At 35.9% G+C, this 27,775-nt stretch overlaps 1 protein-coding gene across 3 annotated transcripts in view; it reads left to right on the top strand.

The window, feature by feature from the left end:
• Positions 1-27,775, top strand: part of PTPRD (protein tyrosine phosphatase receptor type D) — a 2,148,784-nt gene that overhangs the window by 640,366 nt on the left and 1,480,643 nt on the right. The gene's annotated exons all lie outside the window — the stretch shown is intronic.

The following is a 27,775-nucleotide window of genomic DNA, read 5'->3' as shown; positions in this document are numbered from 1 at the left end:
TTGATCTCAGGACTTACTTTCCACTATCCTCTCAATGTGTTGGATAAAATTGTTGTGTTGAACTCAGTATTCGATGTTTACTTTATTATGACTGTGTAAATACTGCTTTCAGGTTTACAGTTTTTTAGCATAAGATCTTTGTTTTTCTTGAAGCTTATAAGATTACTAATGGGTTCAAATTTCAAGTTCACAAAACTATTAAAATATTTGTGAAATTCCATTTGGAGATTAATGGAAAGCTGGAGGAATACATTCTGTTCCCATCTATCTGGTTGTTCTCTATGCCTCCCTGTCCGTTTTTCTCTGAATTTCTCATTCCTGGACTGCACTTACTACTCCTTCTTGATTGATTGGATCCCTCACTTCTTTTTTTCCCCCAGAAACACAACTTCTAATAGCTTTCCCCCAAAAAAAGGAAAAAAGTGTGAGAAGTACACATTTTGGATCCACATTTGTCTTCAGAGGGCTTACTTCCACCCTTCCATGTGATTGATATTTGAGTATATGCTTTAGTATCTGAGTTGAAAATAATTCTCCCTCATGATTATGAAAATATCACTCTAATGCTAGTCTGTTCTCTTCTCATTTGTAGGTGGCTTTTGTTTTCTCTTTGTAGGAACCTCTTATGATTACTAAAATTTGTGATGGTGTGCCTTGATATGGGATTAACTTCATTTTGGAAAGTGACTTTTCTTCTGTGCTTAAAAAAAAATTTGTATGCAATTTCTTTGATTGTTTCATCTTATCAGCTATATTTATATTATTAGTCAGCTATTGGACCTTCTGGATTACTCTTTTCCTGTCTTCAACTTTCTCAACTCTCTTTTCTTTCTTGGTTTCTCTATTTTGGGAGATCTCTTTGACTTTATCTTCTACCTTTCTATTGATTTTTAGAAAATAGTTGGATGTGGAACAAAATTAAACATACAGGAAAGTTGTGGAAAAAATACAAGGAACACCTCAATACCTCTTACCTATAGTTAACATTTGCCTCATTTCTCAGTAACACAAACATACTATCTCTATGCTTTCTTTCTTAATCATTTGAGAGTAGGTTGTATATATCACTTTCCTTCACCTCTAAATACTCTAGTGTGTGTTTCTGAAGAACAAGGATAATCTCTCACATAATTAAAGTAGGGTCATCGGCTTCAGTAAATGTGTAATTGATAAAACACTTTGGAACACCAGCAGTAGATTATATCAATGTTATCAACTGCTGTCAGCCAATTCTTCATTGTAATTTTTTTCCTCCAGTATGGGATCCAGTCTGGAATCATGTATTGCATTTAGTTGTGTTAAAAGGTAAACTGAGACATGTTAAAATTTTAACAGTTTATTTGAGAAAAAAAAAAAACTGTATGCATTTGGGCAGCACCAAACAGGAAGTGGTTAGCCATGCTCCATGGACAGAAGCCGGGGAGAGACTTGATAAAGGCAGATGCAAAGTAAGGTGATAATTGATTGGCTATCGCCTAAAGCCTGGTTGGCTGTTTGGTTGCCTTAGGTTTTGATTTTGTAATCTTTGAGGCATTAACAGGGTTGGATTTTGGTTTGCTTACATAGACCTTCATGGCATTAGAGCCACCTCAGTCTTACGGCCTTGTTGTAAAATTAATAGTTATCGTGTTCTGCAGCCCCCTTCAGTTTAAAACATTGCCACAGCCTTCCTTTCACGACAATGTCTTTTTTAAGAATAGTCTCCCTTTAAGAAATGTTTTCATTTTTGGTTCATCTGTGCCATTTTAAAAACTTTTTACTTTTAATTTCCAATTTTGTGTTTTACTTACTACAGCATACTGTCTTAGTTTTATTATCATAGGACATAACCTATGTGAAATTCCATTTGGAGATTAATGGAAAGCTGGAGGAATACATATCATAGGATATACATATCATATCATAGGATACATATCATATCATAGGATATGATAGGATAGGATATACATATCATATCATAGGACATAACCTATTCTTGTTCAATACTGATGACCCTGATTTTTTGGTGTGTGTTCTGAAACTTCTATGCGGTCTCTTTTTTTTTTTTTTTTAACGTGTTTATTGGAGTAAAATTGCTTTACAATGGTGTGTTAGTTTCTGCTTTATAACAAAGTGAATCAGCTATACATATATCCCCATATCTATTCCCCCTTGCGTCTCCCTCCCACCCTCCCTATCCCATGCCTCTAGATGGTCACAAAGCACCGAGCCGATCTCTCTGTGCTATGCAGCTGCTTCCCACTAGCTATGTATATTACATTTGGTAGTGTATATATGTCCATGCCACTCTCTCACTTCATCCCAGCTTACCCTTCCCCCTCCCCATATCCTCAAGTCCATTCTCTAGTAGGTCTGTGTCTTTATTCCCGTCTTGCCACTAGGTTCTTCATGACCTTTTTTTTTTTTCCCTTATAGTCCATATATATGTGTTAGCATACTGTATTTGTTTTTCTTTCTGACTTACTTCACTCTGTATGACAGACTCTAACTCCATCTACCTCACTACAAATAACTCCATTTCGTTTCTTTTTATGGCTGAGTAATATTCCATTGTATATATGTGCCACATCTTCTTTATCCATTCATCCGATGATGGACACTTAGGTTGCTTCCATGTCCTGGCTATTGGAAATAGAGCTGCAATGAACACTGTGGTACATGACTCTTTTTGAATTATGGTTTTCTCAGGGTATATGCCCAGTGGTGGGATTGCTGGGTCATATGGTAGTTCTATTTTTAGTTTTTTGAGGAACCTCCATACTGTTCTCCATAGTGGCTGTATCAATTTACATTCCCACCAACAGTGCAAGAGGGTTGCCTTTCCTCCACACCCTCTCCAGTATTTACTGTTTGTAGATTTTTTTGATGATGGCCATCCTGACTGGTGTGTTGTGATACCTCATTGCAGTTTCGATTTGCATTTCTCTAATGATTAGTGATGTTGAGCATCCTTTCATGTGTTGGTTGGCAATCTGTATATCTTCTTTGGAGAAATGTCTATTTAGGTCTTATGCCCATTTTCAGATTGGGTTGTGTTTTTGATATTGAGCTGCATAGCTGCTTGTATATTTTGGAGATTAGTCCTTTGACAGTTGCTTTGTTTGCAAATATTTTCTCCCATTCTAAGGGTTGTCTTTTCGTCTTGTTTATGGTTTCCTTTGCTGTGCAAAAGCTTTTAAGTTTCATTAGGTCCATTTGTTTATTTGTGTTTTTATTTCCACTTGTCTAGGAGGTGGGTCAAAAAGGATCTTGCTGTGATATATGTCATGGAGTGTTCTGCCTATGTTTTCCTCTAAGAGTTTTATAGTGTATGGCCTTACATTTAGGTCTTTAATCCATTTTGAGTTTATTTGTGTGTATGGTGTTAGGGAGTGTTCTAATTTCATTCTTTTACATGTAGCTGTCCAGGTTTCCCAGCACTGTTTATTGAAGAAACAGTCTTTTCTCCATTGTATATTCTTGTCTCCTTTACCAAAGATAAGGTGACCATATGTGCATGGGTTTATCTCTGGGCTTTCTATCCTGTTCCATTGATCTATATTTCTCTTTTTGTGCCAGTACCATATTGTCTTGATTACTGTAGCTTTGTAGTATAGTCTGAAGTCCGGGAGCCTGATTCCTCCTGCTCCATTTTTCTTTCTCAAGATTGCTTTGGCTATTTGGGGTCTTTTGTGTTTCCATACAAGTTGTGAAATTTTTTGTTCTAGTTCTGTGAAAAATGCCATTGGTAGTTTGATAGGGATTGTATTGAATCTGTAGATTGCTTTGGGTAGTATAGTCATTTTCACAGTGTTGATTCTTCCAATCCAAGAACATGGTGTATCTCTCCATCTATTTGTATCATCTTTTAATTTCTTTCATCAGTGTCTTATAATTTTCTGCATACAGTTCTTTTGTCTCCTTAGGTAGGTTTATTCCTAGATATTTTATTCTTTTTGTTGCAATGGTAAATGGGAGTGTTTCCTTAATTTTTGTTCTGATTTTTCATCATTAGTGTATAGGAATGCCAGAGATTTCTGTGCATTAATTTTGTATCCTGCTACTTTACCAAATTCATTGATTAGCTCTAGTATTTTTCTGGTAGCATCTTTAGGATTCTCTATATAGAGCATCATGCCATCTGCAAAGAGTGACAGTTTTACTTCTTCTTTTCTGATTTGGATTCCTTTTATTCCTTTTTCTTTGATTGCTGTGGCTAAAACTTCCAAAACTATGTTGGATCATAGTGGTGAGAGTGGACAACCTTGTCTTGTTCCTGATTTTAGTGGAAATGGTTTCAGTTTTTCACCGTTGAGAACCATCTTGGCTGTGGGTTTGTCATATATGGCCTTTATTATGTTGAGGTAAGTTCCCTCTGTGCCTACTTTTTGGAGGGTTTTTTTTTTTTTTTTATCATAAATGTGTGTTGAATTTTGTTGAAAGCTTTTTCTGCATGTATTGAGATGATCATATGGTTTTTCTCCTTCAATTTGTTAATATGGTTTATCACATTGATTTGCGCATGTTGAAGAATCCTTGCGTTCTTGGGCTAAACCCCACTTGATCATGGTGTATGATCCTTTTAATGTGCTGTTGGATTCTGTGTGCTAGTATTTTGTTGAGGAGTTTTGCATCTATGTTCATCAGTGATATTGGCCTGTAGTTTTCTTTCTTTGTGACATCTTTGTCTGGTTTTGGTATCAGGGTGATGGTGGCCTCGTAGAATGAGTTTGGGAGTGTTTGTCCCTCTACTATATTTTGGAAGTGTTTGAGAAGGATAGGTGTTAGCTCTTCTCTGAATGTTTGATAGAATTCACCTGTGAAGCCATCTGGTCCTGGGCTTTTGTTGTTGGAAGATTTTTAATCACAGTTTCAATTTCAGTGCTTGTGATTGGTCTGTTTATATTTTCTATTTCTTCCTGGTTCAGTCTTGGAAGGTTGTGCTTTTCTAAGAATCTGTCCATTTCTTCCAGGTTGTCCATTTTATTGGCATATAGTTGCTTGTAGTAATCTCTCATGATCCTTTGTATTTCTGCAGTGTCAGTTGTTCTTGTTTTTCATTTCTAATTCTATTGATTTGAGTCCTCTCTCTCTCTTTCTTGATGAGCCTGGGTAATAGTTTATCAATTTTGTTTATCTTCTCAAAGAACTAGCTTTTAGTTTTATTGGTCTTTGCTATTGTTTCCTTCATTTCTTTTTCATTTATTTCTGATCTGATATTTATGATTCTTTCCTTCTGCTAACTTTGGGGTTTTTGTTTGTTTGTTTGTTTTTTCTCTAATTGCTTTAGGTGTAAGATTAAGTTGTTTATTTGAGATGGTTCTTGTTTCTTGAGGTAGGATTGTATTGCTATAAACTTCCCTCTTAGGACTGTGTTTTCTACATCCCATAGGTTTTGGTTCATCATGTTTTCATTGTCATTTGTTTCTAGGTATTTTTTGATTTCCTCTTTGTTTTCTTCAGTAATCTGTTGGTTATTTAACAGTGTAATGTTTAGCCTCCACGTGTTTGTATTTTTTACAGGTTTTTTCCTGTAATTGATATCTAGTCTCATAGTGTTGTGGTCAGAAAAGATACTTGATACAATTTCAGTTTTCTTGGATTTACCAGCACTTGTTTTGTGACCCAAGATATGATCTATCCAGGAGAATGTTCCATGAGCACTTGAGAAGAAAGTGTATTCTGTTGTTTTTGGATGGAATGTCCTATAAATATCAATTAAGTCCATCTTGTTTAATGTGTCATTTAAAACTTGTGTTTCCTTATTTATTTTCATTTTGGATGATCTGCCCATAGGTGAAAGTGTGGTGTTGAAGTCCCCTGCTATGATTGTGTTACTGCTGATTTCCCCTTTTATGGCTGTTAGCATTTGCCTTATGTATTGAGGTGCTCCTATGTTGGGTGCATAAATATTTACCATTGTTATATCTTCTTCTTGGATTGATCCCTTGATCATTATGTAGTGTTCTTCTTTGTCTCTTGTAATAGTCTTTATTTTCAAGTCTATCTTGTCTGTTATGAGAATCGCTACTCCAGCTTTCTTTTGATTTCCATTTGCATGGAATATCTTTTGCCATCCCCTCACTTTCAGTCTGTATGTGTCCCTAGGTCTGAAGTGGGTCTCTTGTAGACAGCATATATACAGGTCTGGTTTTTGTATTCATTCAGCCAGTCTATGTCTTTTTCTTGGAGCATTTAATCCATTTACATTTAAGGTTTATTGATATGTATGTTCCTATTCCCATTTTCTTAATTGTTTTGGGTTTGTTATTGTAAGTCTTTTCCTTCTCTTGTGTTTCCTGCCTAGAGAAGTTCCTTTAGCATTCATTTTAGAGCTGGTTTGGTGGTGCTGAATTCTCTTAGCTTTTGCTTGTCTGTAAAGGTTTTAATTTCTCCGTCGAATCTGAATGAGATCCTTGTTGGGTAGAGTAATCTTGGTTGTAGGTTTTTCCCTTTCATCACTTCAAATATGTCCTGCCACTCCCTTCTGGCTTGCAGAGTTTCTGCTGAAAGATCAGCTGTTAACCTTATGGGGATTCCTTTTATGTTAATTGCTGCCTTTCCCTTGCTGCTTTTAATATTTTTTCTTTGTATTTAACTTTTGATAGTTTGATTAATATGTTTCTTGGCATGCTTCTCCTTGGATTTACCCTGTATGGGACTCTCTCTGCTTCCTGGACTTGATTGACTATTTCTTTTCCCATATTAGGGAAGTTTTCAACTATAATCTTATCAAATATTTTCTCAGTCCCTTTTTTTTTCTCTTCTTCTTCTGGGACCCCTATAATTCGAATGTTGGTGCATTTAATGTTGTCCCAGAGGTCTCTGAGATTGTTCTCAATTCTTTTCATTCTTTTTTCTTTATTCTGCTCTGCAGTAGTTATTTCCACTATTTTATCTTCCAGGTCACTTTTCCGTTCTTCTGCCTCAGTTATTCTGCCATTAATTCCTTTAGAGAATTTTTACTTTCATTTATTGTGTTGTTCATCATTGTTTGTTTGCTCTTTAGTTCTTCTAGGTCTTTGTGAAACGTTTCTTATACTTTCTCCATTCTATTTCCAAGATTTTGGATCATCTTTACTATCATTCCTCTGAATTCTTTTTCAGGTAGACTGCCTATTTCCTCTTCATTTGTTTGGTCTTGTGGGTTTTTACCTTGCTCTTCATCTGCTGTATGTTTCTCTGTCTTCTCATTTTGCTTAACTTACTGTGTTGTGGGTCTCCTTTTTGCAGGCTGCATGTTCGTAGTTCCTATTGTTTTTCATTTCTGATCCTAGTGGATAAGGTTGGTTCAGTGGGTTGTAGAGGGGACTGGTGCTTGTGTTCTGGTGGATGAGGCTGGATCTTGTCTTTCTGGTGGTCAGGACCATGCCTGGTGGTGTGTTTTGGGGTGTCTGTGACCTTATTATGATTTTAGGCAGCCTCTCTGCTAATGGGTGGGTTTGTGTTCCTGTCTTGCTAGTTGTTTGGCATAGTGTGTCCAGCACTGTAGCTTGCTGGTCATTGAGTGGAGCTGGGTCTTAGCGCTGAGATGGAGATCTCTGGGAGAGCTTTTGCCATTTGATATTATGTGGGGCCGGGAGGTCTCTGGTGGACCAATGTCCTGAACTCGGCTGTCCCCACCTCAGAGGCTTAGGCGTGACACCTGGCCAGAGCACCAAGACCCTGTCAGCCACACAGCTTGGAACGCCACACTCCAGAGGTCCTCCTTTCCACCATGTTGTCTCTTTTTTATCTGTGTTTTTTGGTTGTTACTGTAGGTCTTAGCTGAAGGTCACAGTCATGTTGCAGTTTGCCCAAATGATTGACCTTTTCTTTCCCATTTACGTATTAGAGAGGGGTTTTAGAGTAGGAGCTGGGGTAATACAGTTTGACTGCTCTTCTAGAAACCAAGGGGAAGGGGATTCCAGGTTCTTTGATTAGGCATATCAACTTGAAATAACAGTTCTGTTTAAAGTGTACCAGGCTTGTTTTCTCCAAGGAAAAATCTTACAGTACCAGGTTTCTGGATGGGGTGTGCTGACGAATGGGGAGTAATTGCCAGCTGTGGAGGATGAGAGAGCAATCACTTTACAGTCTTAAGATTTTTTTTTTCCTCGAAATGCACCTCACCCCTGCCTTCCATGGCATTCACTTCTTCCAAATACAGGGTTGTGGGTGGCTTCGGGGGTGATAAGCTGACTTGTTTGTATTCCACACTCTTGGCACATAAGGCAGTACCTTCTCAGTTTGGCTACATTGATCATCATTTCTCTGCTTCCTGTTCTCCATGATTTGAAATACAACATAGTGATTAAGGGTATGACTCTGAAACCAGACTGCCTGGATTTGAATCCTAGCTTTACCACTTAATGTATATTTGATCAGCAAAGTACTTGATGTTTCTGTGCCTCTATTTTCTCATTTGTAAAATGAAGTTAATGATAGGGCTGTTACAGATACCAGATGAGTTAGAACAGTGCCTGACTCACACTGTCAGCTGCCATCAACCATGCTACTATTGCCCTGTCTCTTCTATTAGTATCTCTACTATACGTTGATTAATATTCCCCCATAAGGTGATTTTTAAAAACAATTATGTTGCTCTCATTTGCCTGATGTTTGAGAAGAAGTTGTTAATGCCTGTGATCAAATCATCAGGTTTTTTTTTCTTTTAATTATTATTTATTTACTTATTTTTGGCTGTGTTGGGTCATCGTTTCTGTGCTAGGGCTTCCTCTAGCTGCGGCAAGTGGGGGCCACTCTTCATTGCGGTGCGCGGGCCTCTCACTATCGTGGCCTCTCTTGTTGCGGAGCACAGGCTCCAGACGTGCAGGCTCAGTAGTTGTGGCTCACAGGCCTAGTTGCTCGGTGGCATGTGGGATCCTCCCAGATCAGGGCTTGAACCTGTGTCCCCTGCACTAGCAGGCTGATTCTCAACCACTGCGCCACCAGGGAAGCCCCAGGTTTTTAAAACAATATTAAGACTTCTAAATTTATTATTCTCATTCCACTGCCATTTTTTTTTTCATGAGCAATAACATATTTGTGTGATGAGATCTCTTTTAGCATACTCCTTCATTTCCTCTTAAAAACAAAGAATGGTAACTTTTAAGATACACAGATTAATTACAGGATTTTATTCATCTCTATGAAAAATACTCTATTTTCTAAAATATTTTCTTAGAATTAAATGTGCAAAGTGCCAAACTCTTAAGTCATTGATTATTTTGGGACATTACTCTTGGTGAGAGTTTAATACAAGATGATTTAATGAGACATTCCCAATTAATATTATAATACAAAACTTTACAAACGTTTTATTTTGCTATCTGCAAACTATTAAACAGGCAATAGAATCACTATCTTCTGTGCAAGATATTTATGTTATAGAAATTCAGTTATTTAAATATTTCTAAAAAGGGAGTTGAGAGCAGCACTTTTGAAAAGCAGTTAATAATGAACAGACATCAAGGGAACTATCATTATAACAGCAAAGTGCTTTGCAACTCCAATAACTTAAGTGGGGCAGAAAGCAGGCCATTAAATATAATTAAAAGCAGTCAAAAATAAACTGAGAAATGGAACTGTAAAAGGCTGTCCTTTGCCAGGAGCTGAAGGCAAAAAGAAAGCAAGGGAGAACCTTGAAAGTAGCAATGAATTGATAAGCCTTACTGCCTGCAGCTTGTAATGTGCTCTGTCAGATTTTAGTAACAGTTAAACTAGATTAATAGAGCAATCACTGATTTTCTATCTTAAATTCTTCTCTGTTGTTCCCCGATTATAGGCTCCCATGATAGACGGAACCCTGAGTGGGTCAAAATTTCAATTCATTTCTCTGCTCAGTCACTTTTTAAATAATGCTGGCATCTACATTTGTTGGACACCAGCATTCTCTGTGATGTTTTAAAAGCAGAAATAAATTTAGTTATTGACATAACTGTAGCCCTCATTTCCGAGGAGGCTTCGTTCCTCTTTATTCAACAGACGAAGAAATCCCTTGGAACATGAGCGATTGACATCTTTCTACCACTAGGGGCTACCATGGTGAAGTGGATGATAGAAGATTACAAATTTATTGTGCCTCTAAACGCTCAGATTAATGTGAATCTGCAGAAACAGTACCACAAGGACAAAAACAATTTGCTCTCGATCATTTTATTTTTATAATAATGTTCTTTAATGAAGCTAAAGCCTCCCTGCTGTGACCTTATTATGTTTTTCAGCATCAGTGAGAAATAGATTCCTCTGAATTGTAAGAGAGCTCATGAAACAGTAGGGATATTGAAATAGAGGATCAATTACTTCTTTTGCAGTAATTCTGAACTTGAAATGGCTATAGCACTGCCTATGTAGACAAGAAGACAAACCAGCATATTGAAAAGCTGTATACAAATTAACAGTATCAGATAAAGCGGAGATAAACTGTTTTGTTTTCTAATATCTTATGATTACAGTGTCCCTTTAAAAAGCCAGTGCTAAAGATTCTGTTGTAACAGAAGCAAACAAAAACTGAAAATTCTGTCCCCAATTTAAATGTAAAAAATTTAAATATGTTTAACAATCCTTCTGAAAATTGCTAACATCACTGCTTATGGGTTTCATTTTACTCATTTTAACCTGAAGAAAGATCTTTGATTAGGCTGGGACCTTAGAGGTCCCGCAGAGGATGGAGACAGATAAGAGTATAGATGTTATGAATGCAACAGATTATTGCATTTATGAAATACTCTAATTTGTGAAGTGATTCATATCCATTATACCATTCAATCCTGGCAACCCTAAGAAGACATGAGCTCAAACAGGCATTGATACCTTACAAAACACCACAGTAAGGAAGACTGAGGCTCAGACAGGTTAGATGATGAGCACCAGGTCATGCAACTTCCTTACTTGCAGCTGGCAGCTGGACCACCTGGACCTAAGTAATAGCTCAGTACTTTGTCTCTCCCTTTAGGTTTTCCCTTTAGGTTTTGCAAGAACTGCCAACTTGCAAAATGCAAATCATTTTGCTATAATAAAGTCAGTGTTACCAGAGTGTACAATTTACCTTTTCATCTGCCACATTCAGGCAGGAACTTCCCATTTGTCCTGATAGCGGAGTCACACGGATCAATGGGCTTTTAGAGAATGGAAGCTCTGAAGTATACTTTATTTGAATGATTGTTCTGTAGCACATGCAGGACTCCACAGCAGTCTAAAATGTTGGAAACTGAGATAGCTGGTAAGGGGGCTGTCTGAGACCCTTCTTCAGAAAAGGGCACACAAATTGAATGCTTCATTCTTTGCTGAGCAGGGACTTCCCCACTTGAAGGGCAATTGGGGTGGAACTCTGGCAACAACACCATCCATCACCCTGGTCAATGAGATTGATTTAAAGAGACTGCTGAGGGTCAGGATGCTGGAGTCCTGAAACTACTTAGAAGGAAGAGAAATGGACTTTCAAGATGTGTATCACAAGAGAATGGAATAAGTGAAATTAAGGAGAATGAAAGAGTAAGAAACAGGTGATAGGAGATCTGTGTGAGGAGCAAAAGTACTGAGAAATTAGGAATAAAAATTAGCTAAAAATCAGATGATAAGTTTATTCATACTCAGAACAGTGACAATATTTGATTTATATATGTGTAGCTTTTTCTAGAACTCTTCAATTGTTTCACATAAACCAATGAAAGGTTTCTATCTCCTCAACATCAATATTAATATCATTTGTAATAACAAAAAATAATGGCATTCATTGTGTTGTGACTATGTGCCGGACACTTTTCTAAGAACTTGAAATGTATTAACTATATGTATATTTATAACATATAAACTATTAATCCTGTTTTAAATATCAAGATAATAGTGCGTAGCAAATTTAAGGAGCTTGCTTGCCCATGAAAACTACAACGCTAAGTGGCAAAGTCAGGGACATTAGCTCTACAGCCTTCACCCCTTACACTTTCCAGGCCATTCCCTAGAATAATAATCTGCATGCTCATTAGAACAGCTTTGCTATTTTCTTTTGAAAAATAACACTTTGGCAAACACAAGAATTTATGTAATGTTTAAACTATGATGATATTGCTTGAATGTTCCCAGGATAATTTGGGTTGGGACAAAATCCATTTTGCTTTGAGATTATGGCAAGAAAACAAAATTTGTATTTTTAATATTGATTCTAATTCCTTATGAAATATAATAGCTAATAGCACTGTATGACCTTATATAAAAAGGATTGCCATGATGCGTGGAGATGCTTACTGTCACACTACGTTTAAACATGAACTTGAGTTAAAACCACCTACTAAAACATCGTTTTTAGCATAGTAGAATCTGTTATAAACTATCCCATTACTGAAATTAACTTAAATAGATCAACTGTGTGTATCTATGTGTGCAGGCACACACAGTTGATCTTCATTTCATGTTTGTGAATTTGGCTACTGCCTAAAATTTATTGGTAACCCCCAAATCAATGCTTATATAATGCTGTGGTCATTCACAGACATGCACAGAGCAGTCAAAATTTGAGTTGCCTTCCCCCGACGCCTTCCCAGCTAAGGTGGAATGAGGTGGTGCTTTCCCTTCTTGTTTGACATTCATATTAATACACAAGTGTCCTTTTCATGGTTTACCTAGTGTTACATTTTTTGAAATGTTTGCATTTTTGTGAGATTTTTATGGTATTCTTACCATTTTAAATGGCCTACAATTGTAGTGTTGAAGTGTTGCCAGTGTTCCTAGGTGCAAGATAACAGATTTGCTTTGTGGAGAAAATGTGTGTTAGATAAATTTCATTCAGGCATGAATTACAATTTAGTTTGGCTATATATTTAATATTAGTGAATTAATGATACATGTTAAGTAAGGTATCTTTGAACAGAAATACACTTAAAGTTATGCATGGATTTAACTGTTTATTCCCATTTTATAGATGATAAAGTGAGGCTTAGAAAGGCTAGACAATTTGTTCAAGCCCCTATAACAAACACTGAGTGGCAGAGCCAAGGTTGAAACCCTAGGCTATCTGAAACCCATGATCTTAACACAGCATAAGCTGCCATACTGTTATGTAAACCACTCTTTTCAGTAACAGTATATTGTAAACATATTTCTATGTCTCCTAGAGTATATGAAATTCTTAATGGTCTTATAAAAATCCATTGCATGGGTTCATTGAAATGTTTTCACTAGTCTCCCTTATTTAAGTGTTTTTGTTGTTTCTAACTTTTCTTTATTAGAAACAGTGTTCTAATAAAGAAACTTGCACAAACACCTTTATTAATATGTCCCCTTATTTGCTCAGGATAAATTCCAAGAAGTAGAAGTGGAATTGCTAGACCGAAGTCTATATATCTCTTACCCTGTCCAGTTGCCCTCCAGGCAAATATGCTGGTTTACACTCCCACTAAAACTCCATATATGTCCCTCTCCCCACACTTTTTGTAGTTCTGGACATAAATTTCTTTTCCATCTTTATCAGTTACATACAGTTCTAATTTTTAAAAAATAAAAATAATTTTAATCTGTGTTTACTCTAAAATTTCAAGAGCTTTCACAGAAATTATATAGCTGAGGGAAGAATTCCTGGAAATGGTGTTTCAGAATGAGACTTGCCATTTTTTAGAGTAATTTTTTTTTTCTACTAGCACTGCAATAAATCCAAGTATTGTAAAATAAGTAATTTTTATTTCCACCAGTTAGTCATTCACGCTAACAAAAGTGTATCCTTCTTTGGTTTATCAAATGTACGATCTCTTAAAGTTAACAAAGTTAGACTGACTGATTAAACTAAACAATTTTTTCTTAAGTGATGTCTTTCAATGCTAGAATATAGAAGGAAATATTAAAAACATTTAGAAGTGACTTAGATTCTAAAGTAAATTGAATTATTCTAGTAATATTCTGAATCTGGAAGACAGTGAGAGGAAAGAAAAGAGAATCAACTGATTAGGATGACTGAATCAAACAGGGCTGAATCAACCTTGGCTGCCAATGAGCATGTACTTTCAAGAGAGGGAATCCCGAATGAATTGCTTCTCATGTTTGCCTAGTCCTGGCTATCCTAATGTTGCTGCCTGCCATTATTGCTATGCTCTGTTCCCTTCCATCTAATTTGTAACACGAGTCCAATGGCCCTTTTATTACTTGGAGTGAATTGGTATGCTTGTCGTGCACAACTTTATCTCCATTCCCATTCAGGCAGAGAGATATACAGACAATAGACTGACAACACTTGAAATTTTAAAATCATTTTGTAACAATATTTTTTTAAAAATACCATGCTATTCATTGTTTCTTATGATTTTAAAAGTAACTCTGTATAGTTTGAAAAAAGACCTCAAAAGGGAAGAAGGCGAACTGTTTTCCTCCCCTACTGTCTTTCATTCCCTCAATTCTGTGCTCTGAGGTAAACATGTTTTCTAGGTAAACACATCCTTTTAGAGAGAGTCTATTACAATAACATATCTGTACAAAGGTGCACTTTTTTAAACGTTATAATTGTTGCATTCTGTGCTCATTGTTCTGCATCTGTATTTTGCATCTCTCAAGAAAAGGTGGAGGTTGGCCCTTGATGTGATTAAAAGAAATAGAATGGCCACAGGTAACATTTATTTGATAATTGCTAGTGGCTTTGTGTCAGGCACTGTCTAAGCCTTATATATGATTACTTCTCATAACTCTCCTAAAATACTATTACTTCCTTGTATATAAATAAAACAGAAGCCTGAAGAAATTAAACAAGCTGTTGAAGCTCACCTAACTAGTAATGGAAAAGCCAGACTTAAACATAGGTCGTTGGATTCCAGAGTCCATTCTCCTATCCATCATTCTCGTAATTTACAGGACTAGTAAGTGGAGGGTTGTTGAATTAGCTAAATGTAATCTTTAGTAATAACTGTGTAAATTGATTTTAGAACAAAGGGGGAACTTTAGAAGAAGGGAAATGTACAGATGGATTTTTTTTTTGACTGAAAGAAAAGGCATTCAGGGACTCTGATGCAGCTCTAGAGCACTATTTCCACATTTTAAAAATTTATATTTTAGCCTTTTTGATCTTTATATCATGACTGAAATAAGCTGGAGCAGCAGGAAGCGGAGACAGTGACAGGCGAGAGAACACATTCTCACTCACGGAAGAGGGTGGATATGGAGTGGAAAGATATAAAAGGGACTGACGAGTTAATTAGGAGTTCTGAGGAAGCTAATTAACTTGCTCCTAATGGTGAAGAGCTTTTGTGGAGCAGCCATCCACAGAGGGAGCAGGCCCATGGGATGTTCATTTGCAAGGCTCTGGGTTGTGCAAAGCAGCGAATCGATACAGGGAAGAGAAAAGGTAGCAGGACAGAGAAGACTCCGGTTAGCTAGTGACCGTCAATTATCAAAGTATGGAAAATCGAGTATTCAGCTTTGTGTTCTCTCTCTCTCAAAACTGTTTATTACATATCTTGGAATTAGGGATTAGAAAAAAAATGTATGCTATATTAAAATGACATTTTTATAGAAAGAACCTGAAGTAGACTTACCTATGCCATCTCCACAGCCTCAACTGGGGTAGTCTAACCTTTTGACCTAAGTAGCCAGTCCCATGGCGCCATCTGGTGGCATCTATTGTAATTCCAGGTGTAGGGCCTTTAAAAATACTCAGTCTTTGTAAAAGGATGTGATTTTCAAACCAAACCTACAAAATGAAAAATGGCAGAGAGGCTGGAATAGGTTCAGCAGCGGAGGTAGATATCAGTAATGGCAAACTCTGCCAACATTCTACTTGTGGCTAATGGGAACTTTGACCTATTTGAATTCTAGCTTTTGAGAGGAAAAAATTGCCCTGCATAGTTCTCTTAAAAGACATTATATTTCTATAAGCATAAAGAATACAGGGCAAAACAAGTCAGTTTTAGGAAAGCCAGGTTGTATAATGTATTGCCAGTGCCTTGGGGGCATGAATGATGTCTTTGGTTTAATTTCTGATTTCCAAATGTGAACCTCATAACACACATTTGAGAGTGTGGTAAAAGCAATGGGAATATCTAGGCCCTTATACATAGAAATACCTAGACCCTGCTCTGTACCATATAAACAGGAGAACTGGCTAAAGGTGAAGAAGTGTTTAATTCAAGTTTGGGGATGTTCCAAAGTAAGACGGGCAGAAAAAGGAGTGAAGGAATCCACAACACTGGAAAACACACCTCTGGTAGGACGGGATGTGGAGTTCACACAGGGGTGAGAAAGAAGTGAAACCAGAAGGGTCTGATGGACTTGAACATGGGCGACTGCTATGACATTGTAGATGAGGACTCACAGGAGTGAGAAAGGTAGCAGGGTTAAGTGATCCTTCAAAGGAGGGTTTGAGAGATTTGGCATCTTAGAGGAGAACTTAGCAATACCGTCCAAGGCATGGTCAATTTTTGAGAAGTTCATCAGAGAGACAAAAAGAAAACAAAATTGCATTTAATCGCTAGCATTGTTCTATACACTTTGATGTATCTTATTTAATCTTCATAGAAATCCTCTATGTGTGGTGATAGCCCTAATTATAGATAAAACGCTTAGGCTCAGCGAGGTAGACAAACTTGTGGAAGGTTACATAAGTATTAAGTTTAAGAACGCTGTTGCCAAGACCATGCTATTTCTTCCACATTTCATGGCAAAACTAGAGTTTAGGAAGGTTCTCAGAACAGATGGTAAAGTAAATGTTCAGGATGCCTCATAATACTAGCACATCTCTTAGGTGCTCAATGGATATTGATGGAGGCCTGGTAAAGCAGACAAATATAACTGCTTTCAAATGAAAGGGGGAGGTTGACATTAGAAATGAGAGAATCTGTAGTGAGCAAGTTAAGCAGTATTTGAAAATATGCCCTGAATTGAGGAACATAACTGCTGATTTTTTTATGTAACTTATCCTTCAGTACATGCTAGTCTATGATAATATAAGACAAATGAGATTTTGTGGTGTTTTAAACTTCAAATTAAAAAACAAAACAAAAACAACTCATTCTATGAAAGAGAAATTGTTACAGTAGTTTTTCAATCTGTAGCAGAACATAAGCTATGGGCAATGTTAATAAGTGTTCTGTGGTAAAATGGCTGAACAGTTGGTGACTTGATTTGGGGAGTTTTCTGGTCACCTTCTGCCCCTTTTAGAGACTGACAGTGCACTTGACCTTGGTAAAGGCTCTAAGAGATCCTATGGTAACAAACCTGTTGGAATTGTTTAACCAATCCTTGTCCCACCGTTTTGTCCTGAAAATATTTTCCCCTGCAATGCATATAAAATTTATCAGTATTCTTTTACTTTGGGAAATACGATGATGAATAAGATTCATTATGACTCTACTAAAAGATTCTCTCAGGAAGCTTGTATTTAGCTTTGCTCTATAATTAACCACATAAACAACCAAATACTATGCAGATCAAACTTTTTGTTATGAAAAGATGAGTTTGTCACCATCGGAACTTAATTTGGAATTATTATTATTATTTTTTTTAAATTATTATTTATTATTTATTTATTTATTTATTTTTGGCTGTGTTGGGTCTTCGTTTCTGTGCGAGGGCTTTTTCTAGTTGTGGCAAGCAGGGGCCACTCTTCATCGCGGTGCGCGGGCCTCTCACTATCGTGGCCTCTCTCTTGTTGTGGAGCACAGGCTCCAGACGCGCAGGCTCAGTAGTTGTGGCTCACGGGCCTAGTTGCTCCACGGCATGTGGGATCTTCCCAGACCAGGGCTCGAACCCGTGTCCCCTGCATTAGCAGGCAGATTCTCAACCACTGCGCCACCAGGGAAGCCCTGGAATTATTATTATTATTATTATTATTATTTTTTTTTTTAACATCTTTATTGAAGTATAATTGCCTTACAATGGTGTGTTAGCTTCTGCTTTATAACAAAGTGAATCAGTTATGGAATTATTTTTAATTGGAGCTATATTGTCACCTCTTCTGTTGATGAGCCAGAAAATGTGTAATTGATCACATACTCGTGTGATCTTGCAAGGTTAGGCAAGCATACTTCAAAAAAAATAATTTCATATTTTAAAATTTTCACAGCAAGTCTGATTGTTATTCAATGTGTTTGTCTTGATTTACATTTGTAAAAGAAGGAAGGAAGGAAGGAAGATAAAAAGAAATTATCAACATTTAAGAAATTATAGTACATGTTGGTTGTACCATTTTTGTACTCTTTGCTATGAGGAAGTTATTAAAAATTCTTGTATTTGAAGTGGTGTTGAACACATTAGTTTACAAAAAGAAAATCTTTAAGTCAGGAAAGTCTATGGGAATGTGATTTTATTCTTAATCTGGTATTACTGGCTTCTTGCCTCAATCATCTGAATTATAATACCTGTAATCTCCCTGTTTCTCTTTGCCACCAGAGGGAGATGAAAAGTCACATGTAGGGCCCAGCATTGATTGTCAGTGTTAATGTTTGGTAATATTCAGCTCTTGCTCTCAGGGAGCTTTATTATCAAATTATTTCTAGACACTGATAAGGCAAAGCATGTTGCTATTGGGAACTGTTACTGTGATCTCCAGCTTCATTCATGTGACCAGAAGAACGTTATTTTATGCAATTCAGTTCATCGTAACCCCAGAGAATAGTAAAATTTATAGCATCGTCAAAGCTGATGTTTGACAAGGAAGATCTTTACCTCATAATAAATGAGTTGACTCTCTCAATTTTGGACAAATGTCTTACCCAAACACTGTAGTTTGCATATTTTAACTTGGCGAACAACCAAAAGTGCCTTGTGTTTTTCAATTTAAGTGACAGGTTTTCCAGAGGCTCTGACCTGCTCAAATTTAAGTTAAAAGATATGGGGCTTCCCTGGTGGCTCAGTGGTTAAGAATCCGCCTGCCAATGCAGGGGACACGGGTTTGAGCCCTGGTTCGGGAAGATTCCACATGCCGTGGAGCAACTAAGCCCATGTGCCACAACTACTGAAGCCCGCACGCCTAGAGCCCGTGCTCCGCAACAAGAGAAGCCACCTTAATGAGAGGCCTGCGCACAGCAACGAAGAGTATCCCCCGCTCACTGCAACTAAAAAGAAAGCCCGTGTGCAGCAACAAAGACCCAATGTAGCCAAAAATGAATGAATAAATAAATTTATTTTAAAAAATAAATTAATTAAAATATAAAAAAATCCTTTGTATTTATCAGCTCTTATTTTTACTTATAAATATACTTGATGGAAATTTACTGAATTTGTGGGTGTTACTTTTTTTTAGCCACCCCTATTTTATATATATTACAGATATATCAGCAAGGCTTATAGATTATTTATATAATTTCTTTTTTATTTCTCTTGCCCAACATTCTTAAATAAAGAACATAAAGATCTTAAGTCTAGTAAATTATGGCATTATACGCTGGCTCCAAAAACTGGACGAGAAGAAACTGATGATTTGCTGTATGTCAAGTAAAACGCCTTGCTTGTTTTCGAAAATTTTGCTTTTTAAACGTGCTTTGATTAAACAATAATGCCATAGGAAAACTTGAAAAATGGATTAGTTTATTAACATTATTGTATCTTATTATCCTAGAAATTTTACCTAAAAACAGAATAACAAAGTTCAAATACTTTTTCCCTATATCCCACTGTTATTTAGCCCAGTTTCTTGGCATTTTGAATAATATGAAAGTTTGTAACTAAATGGAAAGATACAAAATACTTTCTGGAGTCTGGTGAAGTGCAAATTATTATGAAAACAAAATAAATGTAGGGTTTTTTTCCAGAATGTTAATTTCTTTGAAATTATCGTAAATTTTTATATCGCACCTTGTTTTAGCAGTATAGCTCATTGTGCGGTAATTTGCTCGGGGCTTGCTGTGGTATGGGAGCCAACTCTGACTTGAGGTTTGTGTGTGTGTGTTTCTAAATTTCTTTTTAACTGTGTGGCTAATGTTCATGTTCACATACATTTGCATCCAAGCAAGTTTGGAAATGCTCTTTTTTTGTTAGGTAGACTCAAATATAGAGGCTATGTTTTAATGAGAAAGATCTTGCATTCAGCTATAAGAATGATCTCAGTGTAGTGTTGTATCTGACCAGTGGTTTCACCAGCCTTGGAATTCTTTTCCTGACCAAGATAACAGTAGTTGTTGTAGCCATCTAACGACCTTCCCAAACAAAGCTGAGAATGTGGAAGCCTGGTAGGCAGAGAGAATGGAGTTGATGTATATGAACCAAAGAGCGGAGCAAAGAACACTCAGGAGAAAAGACAGGAAATGGATGAATAAAATGTCAACAGAGAGGAGTTAGCCAACAGGCAAATCTAAGTATGAAGCAATGAAATGGAAACCAACAGTGAAAAACCAAACCTAAAGTAAGTAGCTTCCAAAGGAAATGACTCCTACAGGAATGAGAACTGCTCAACTTAAAACCATAGTGTAGTCTTTGTTGGATTAAATAAAATGCATTGAAATCACTATTGGAGCTAATAAACTTATTAGACCTTTCCAGCTTTCCAGGCTTTATCTAGACAGTTAAAAGTCTCATGGCTGTACACTAGAACTTGGAAAATCGTTATCTGATTGATCATTTTAACCAATATTTTCAGAAAATATTTCATTATAAAATGATCTCATAGAAATCAGTAAGAAAAAGACATATATTTAAAGATGGATGAAAGGCAAAGTTAAATAATACATAAAATATTGCCTAATCACACAGGTAATTAAATGTAAAATGAAGCAAAACATTTTGAAGTTATTAAAATAGTAGAGTGCAATATTTTGTGTTAGTAAAAGTGAGGAGAAATGGTCAGATACTTGCACTGTTGGAAGGATGACACGTTTCAAAATAACCTTCAAAAGTACATATCTTTCAACTTAATATGTTTGCATCTAGGAATTTATTCTAAAGGAATTATTTGAACAGATGTACAAACATACATGTAGACAGATGTCATTGCAAATTACTGTCAAGATTTTTAAAAGATTACACATACACAAATATCTACACAAAGAAATGAGAAATACAAAAATGCCAGCACATTACATTAAATGAAAAAAGTTCATATGGTATGTCAATTTTTGTAAAAATGTGTGGGTTCATAGATTACAATTATTAGTAGTATTATATAATATATATAATATAAAATTATAGTATTAGTATTAGGACTTTTCTCTGGCTCATAGGATTATTTTGTCATTTTATGCTTACCTTCTGTATTCTCTGAACATATTATATGTATTACTTTTCTATTCAGAAACATTACAAAGCTAACTGCGTGTTAGGGGAGAAAGAATTGTACATAGAGGCAAAAAACAGGTGTTGAGTCAGATCTAGTGAGTAGTGAATGACCTTAACAATATAGAATTAAGAAATAACGGTGTCCCAAAGGCTTACACTTCTATATGTTCTAACCAACTTAGTCAATTTCTTAATTAGTTCATTTATGTATAAACAGCCTATAAAGACAGGGAGACTCCCAATATCAAAATGAAAAATTAAAGTGATTTTACGTTTGGATGTGTTTATACCAGGTAAACTACTTTGGACTTTATACAACATTTTACAGTTGTGTCTAAGGTAATACCTAATGTTAAACCCATATGCTTAGTATATTAAACAATAATGCATTGGGAATGGAGAGGTTATGACCTTTTTTTAAAAAAAAATTTTTAAACATCTTTATTGGAGTATAATTGCTTTACAATGGTGTGTTAGTTTCTGCTGTATAAGAAAGGAATCAGCTATATATATACATATATCCCCATACCCCCTCCCTCTCGCATCTCCCTCCCACCCTCCCTATCCCACCCCTCTAGGTGGTCACAAAGCACCGAGCTGATCTCCCTGTGCTATGCAGCTGCTGCTTCCCACTAGCTATCTATTTTACATTTGGTAGTGTATATATGTCCATGCCACTCACTTCGTCCCAGCTTACCCTTCCCCCTCCCCGTGTCCTCAAGTGCATTCTCTACATCTGAGATTATGACCTTTATTTAACTTGATACTGCACTGCTTTTTGCAGTTGTGATTTTTTTTTTAATAAACTGGCATTTAGACGGATAATGTAAGCATTTAAAAAACCCTCCCAATACAACTACTCAGCCCCCAGCAATTAGGTAGTTAAATTAGTAGGAAAAGCATTGAAAATGAAAATATTGAAAATATTTCAAATTAGAATCTCAACGTAAAATCCTATTCATCAGCATGTCATTCATTCATAGCAACATTATGTGAGAGGGGAAAAACACACTAAGCACACAATTGACAAATATGCCATTTCAGGTAGAAATGTGCTGCTTCATTTATTTTTTGATGAACAAAAAGTATGTATCAGCAGTGAAAAGATCATTACACCTACTCCTTCCTTTGGAATAAAAAGGAAAACTTGAACTCTGTAGTTTGAGTTTGCTTTTTAATCCTAGGAAATATGTGAAAAAATGCTTTATTCATCTTAGTGATATTGATAGAATATAATGTTAAGATATGGTTATGTCAATTTTAAAATAACTTCCCATACCATAGTTTTAGTTAAATCAATGGTTACACCTTATATCTTCTCTCTGTGTGATAATATTTTGGTTTAACTGACTATAATACTCCAAAGTTTTTTTAAAAATTATTTTTACCTTGAAATTAATGACTATTCTATCAAGAGAATTTTACTCTTAGATTTAGCATTTGTATCAGTGCACGTTTGCATACATTTCCCAAAGATGCTTCATGGATTAATGTAAGTTGTCATATTTTCTTTGTCCATCACTCCTAGATATAACTTATTTACCAGTTAGGAACTCACACAGAGACATATAAGCAGTACATTAACAGAAAACACATATTAAATAGCAAATGGAGGCAAAGTTTACGGTTTTAGAAACTGCCTGGGAAACTAAATCTTTAAAACACATATCTGTCACCTACACCTTTAACACTTCATTTCCTGCCTGGACTGCCATCTGAGAAATAATACAGACTAACACCCCTGTGGATGGCATGGACTCCCAGCATCTGTACTTCTGTTCTTTTTCAGGCCCGCAATGGAATTGTAGGCAACAAAGTCCACTACTTTCCCAGGACTAGGCCTTAGACCCAGAGAAAGTTCTCCTTACCTCTCTATTCCCTAGAATAGAGAATAGAGGCACTTCCTCTTCATGTCAGCTGTGGATTCGTTGTCCTCACTTAGGTCACATGGTAGTCTCTGCCAGGCTGGCCTGATCTGGAGCTGTTAAGCTCTTATCGCAGCAGGAATGCTCTATGTGCTAGATGCCAGAGAAGTGTAAAATTAATTCCTTCCCCTGGCGTTGTCCATCTTGTTTTTCTCATCCTCCACTGACTTTTCCATTGCCCAGCTGGACACCACTTTTCATTTCTATGCAGTTTATTCTGAGATTCTCCCCCACCCCACACTATGTTCTTTTTACCCTTCTGGGTGTATATTGTATATTCTTTATACTCTTAGTACATTCTATACGGTCCTCAAAAATACTATTTATATATATATATATAAAATACTGAATCATTGTTATACACTTGAAACTAGTATAACATAAATCAACTATACTTCAATTTAAAAAAAATCTAACAATGTAAATCAACTATACTTCAATAAAAAATAGAATTAAAAATAGGGGAAAAAAAGAAAAAAATGATGTTAGTCACAGGCTTTTCACAGATGTCTTTATCAGGTAGATGAAGTTCCCTTTAATTCCTAGTTTTCTGGATGTTTCCATAATAAATAGGTGTTATTTTTTTTTTTAAAGTATGAGATATAATAGATTAGATACATGATACATTAATAAATCAAACTAATGGCAATTTGCAATTTACAGGGGTCATTATGCCTGATGTCCACCAAGCCTTATACTGTTAGTTTATAATTCTGTGATACATGTTACTTGTTATTGCTAATAGTGCAGAAAATGAGTGGTAACTATTAAGTGATTCCTGGTGTTCATTACAAAATCAGAAAGGTTTTGATTACAAAGAGTATTTATGGTTAATAGGATTTCATGGATATTTGTACAAGTAGTATTAGCAGAGGTGGCAATATTTTTTTAAATTGGTGAATTATCATTGTTACGGGCTGAATTATGTGCCCCTAAAATTTATATCCTGAAGCTCTAACTCCCATGTGATTATATTTGGAGATAAGGACTTTAAGGAAGTAGGTAAGGATAAATGATGTCATAACGGTGGGTTCCTAATTCATGTGACTTGTGTTATAGGATAGGAAGAGACATCAGCCTCCAAAATGGAGAGAAGATAAACCTCTGTGTTTTTGTTTAAGCCACCTAGTCTGTGATATTTTGCTCTGGCAACCCTAGAAGAGTAATATGATTATTATTGGATGGCAACACAATGATGGTCATAGGAGAACCAATAAAGAGAAATACCAGACACCAAAACCTGGTAACTGTCATCTGTAGGATGATGGCACATGACCTAATTAGACTGCATTTGCCAAGCTTAGGGGATAGACAAGGTAGAACACAGAACTCTTGCCTGGCTATTGCTACCTAAGCTCCTCCCTGCATTAGGTACTGGCCACATAAGGACTTGGTGTGTCGGGGGAAGGGGGAGGGAGATAAGAAGATATTGTCATTTGATGATATACCATACTTCATTTAAATTTAGGTAATTTTACCTAAATGTCTTCTATGTTCATCTTACTGTTGACAATGATGCTTTTCTTTCTGAGTCAGCACAGTTGAAATCTTAGAGGGTCACAAATGCAGGGAACTCAGTAAGTTTCATAAACCAGATCTCACATTAAGCTATCAAGCAAATTTTCAATCCAGAAACAATTTATCCTGTAAAATATGACATTTCCTTCTAGATATTTGAAAGAGAAGAAACTAGAAATTGGTAGTGGAATGTAACAAGGAAATTGATCCACATATTCTTTTAAAAAATGCATTCCAGTTTAATTAAAAGTAATGTTTTTTTGCCCCCTGCCTACGAATTGTCTAGTTAGAATACACCCAAGGCCTTGAGAAGTGCTGACTACAAGATATGTGAGTTGAAACATCATAAGGAAATTCTCTGTGAAATTATTTTTTAAGATTTGACCTATATCTGTCACAGAAAGGTTTGTGACTTAATTCATTTATTAAGCTTTTATTGAACATGAACAATGTAACCACCATTATTATGTAATAGAAAATAAGAGAAATTAAAAGCTTCAAACCATTAATATATCGATTATATAGGCAATAAATTCAAGTCAATCTGTAAAAGATAAAAGTAATGGTTATTTATATAGCATAATCTATATAAACAGAAAGAAAATGATACTTGAGTATAGAGTGAAGTTAGAACTTTTGGAGGAATCTAGAGCTATATTTTGCAATTGCATAAAAGCACCCTTCTCCTCATCTCCAGGGCTGAAAACCTTGAATGCATCCTTCTTTCTTCTCCTGCCTTCATATTTTAGAACACATTTTGTAAATATGTGATTGGTTGTACTTTGAAAAGATCCTCCTCTATCTTTTCCTTTCCCTTTCTACTTGAGTTCAAAACTCTCCTCCTTTGTGAGGGTTGGATTATTTTAATAATTTCTTTGTCTCCACTAAATTCCAGGAATTTGCCTCATACCCGTCCTGCATTTTTCTATCCTGGGTCCTCCTAAAGCCTTACATCACGTTTCTCACCTGTGTTTAAAGTTATAAAGACTTCTCTTGCCTACAGCATCTGGTATGTTATTTTTTCTGACAGTCAAATTTATCTTAATCTAATCCTAAGGTTTTAGCTTACCTTTATAATCCATTAATGCCTACCACACTCTCCAGTCAGGGCAAATTGCCGATGAATTTTCACTTATACCCTTGACTTGTATGCTCTGTTTAGTTCTCACTTCTGTCCTTGACTGTAGTGACATCCTTGCTCTTCTTAGCTTCTTTTTCTGCTCCTCTAGTTTTGGTTCACTTCTACCCCTTAGCATCTGACTTCTTCTAGTCTGTACTGGGCTCGGATTGCATATATATTAAGAATTGTGCAGTTGAAAATTTAATTCATCTTGTGTTTTGCCCATTATTATGTTACGTCATTTGTCAGATCTCTGAGAAGAGGGAACAGTCTTTTATATTTACAAACATATGCATATAAATATACTTATAGGTATTCTATGATCTTTTATTGAACAAATAAATATTAAATATGGGCTAATTTGATAACAACTGCCACATAAATCCGTGGTGCCATTTTTTTACATGTAACTATAAACTTTGTATATAATAACATGAGAATAGAGTTATTTGAGGACATTAAGAATATATTTGTTCTTGATAATGCAGTGTTTATCTGTCAGTCATTAATGAAAATTGAGCTGATTATTTAAGGCTACCTGAAATGTAATTCTGGTTAAAAAAAAAAAATACACATGACTTTTAGTAACCAAATAAACCAAATTTAGTGTGACTAAATGTGTACGATGTGTGCAAAGTAGATGAGAAGATATTGAAGATAAATAGTTATAAACACACAGAATAGTTGAACAAGAACTCTTTTTTTTTTTTTTTTTTTTTTTTTTTGCATTTACTATCAGTTTACTTAGACTACTTAGACTATCTTTTTTTTTTAACATCTTTATTGAAGTATAATTGCCTTACAATGGTGTGTTAGCTTCTGCTTTATAACAAAGTGAATCAGTTATACATATACAATATGTTCCCATTTCTCTTCCCTCTTTCATCTCCCTCCCTCCCACCCTCCCCATCCCATCCCTCTAGGTGGTCACAAAGCACCGAGCTGATTTCCCTGTGCTATGCGGCTCCTTCCCACTAGTTATCTATTTTACATTTGGTAGTGTATATATGTCCATGACACTCTCTTACCCTGTCACATCTCACCCCACCCCCTCCCCATATCCTCAAGTCCATTCTCTAGTAGGTCTGTGTCTTTATTCCCGTCTTGCCACTAGGAAGAACTCTTTTTAAAATAGGTGATGTTCAAGTATGGACTAAATTTGTGAAATTCAGGTACAAGAAGGTGAGTTATTCAGATGATAAGCTCTCATTAGAAAGAAAACCACAGAGTAGATCACAATGAATATTAAAGAGAACATTGATAATGTATGCCTCACTGATTTGAATCTTTAGGATGGTGATTTAAAGGCACTAAAAACCCATGTTTATGCATGTTCTGTAATGAACTGAATAAAAAATATGGGACAGATTAAAGGCACTTCCAGCATGAGAACATAAGCCCCACTTTATTTTAACAACGTATGTCACTGCCCACCTCTGATTCCTCTGAGTTTGATCTTGGGTGAACGAAACTTAAGTGAATTTATTTTACATCATCTATTTTCCAAATAAGTCTGGGTATATGATTAAATTTTCACAGCTGAAAAAAAGAAAGTTAGGCTTTATTATTTGTCTTTTTATGCCTGTATGGTACCTTGTGTTTACTTAGTGGTTTGCCTTTTTCAGAGCATTTTTATGTGCATTATTGCATTTGATTTCTTTGAGATAATTAAGGAAAGATTATTACATTCATTTTGTAAGTGTGGAAGCTGAGGCTCAGAAAAATGACTTACTTATGGCCGTATATAATGGTACAGATGAGAGCAAAATCTTTAGATGGTGATTTTTGCCTTTGAGGTTATTACAATCTGAGTCAGAATAAAAAGTGAACTAAGTTAATTAACTTATTAAAATAATAATACAAGATTGCTTTGGCTATTCGGGGTCTTTTGTGTTTCCATACAAATTGTAAAGTTTTTTGTTCTAATTTTGTGAAGAATGCCAGTGGTAGTTTGATAGAGATTGCATTGAATCTGTAGATTGCTTTGGGTAGTATAGTCATTTTCATAATATTGATTCTTCCAATCCAAGAACATGGTATATTTCTCCATCTGTTTATGTCATCTTTGTTT

Source organism: Balaenoptera physalus (assembly GCF_965194825.1).
Source record: "Balaenoptera physalus genome assembly, chromosome: 7".
Lineage (NCBI taxonomy): Eukaryota > Metazoa > Chordata > Mammalia > Artiodactyla > Balaenopteridae > Balaenoptera > Balaenoptera physalus.
Note: the sequence above shows the minus strand (reverse complement) of the source record. Positions and strands in the feature narration are given on the sequence as shown.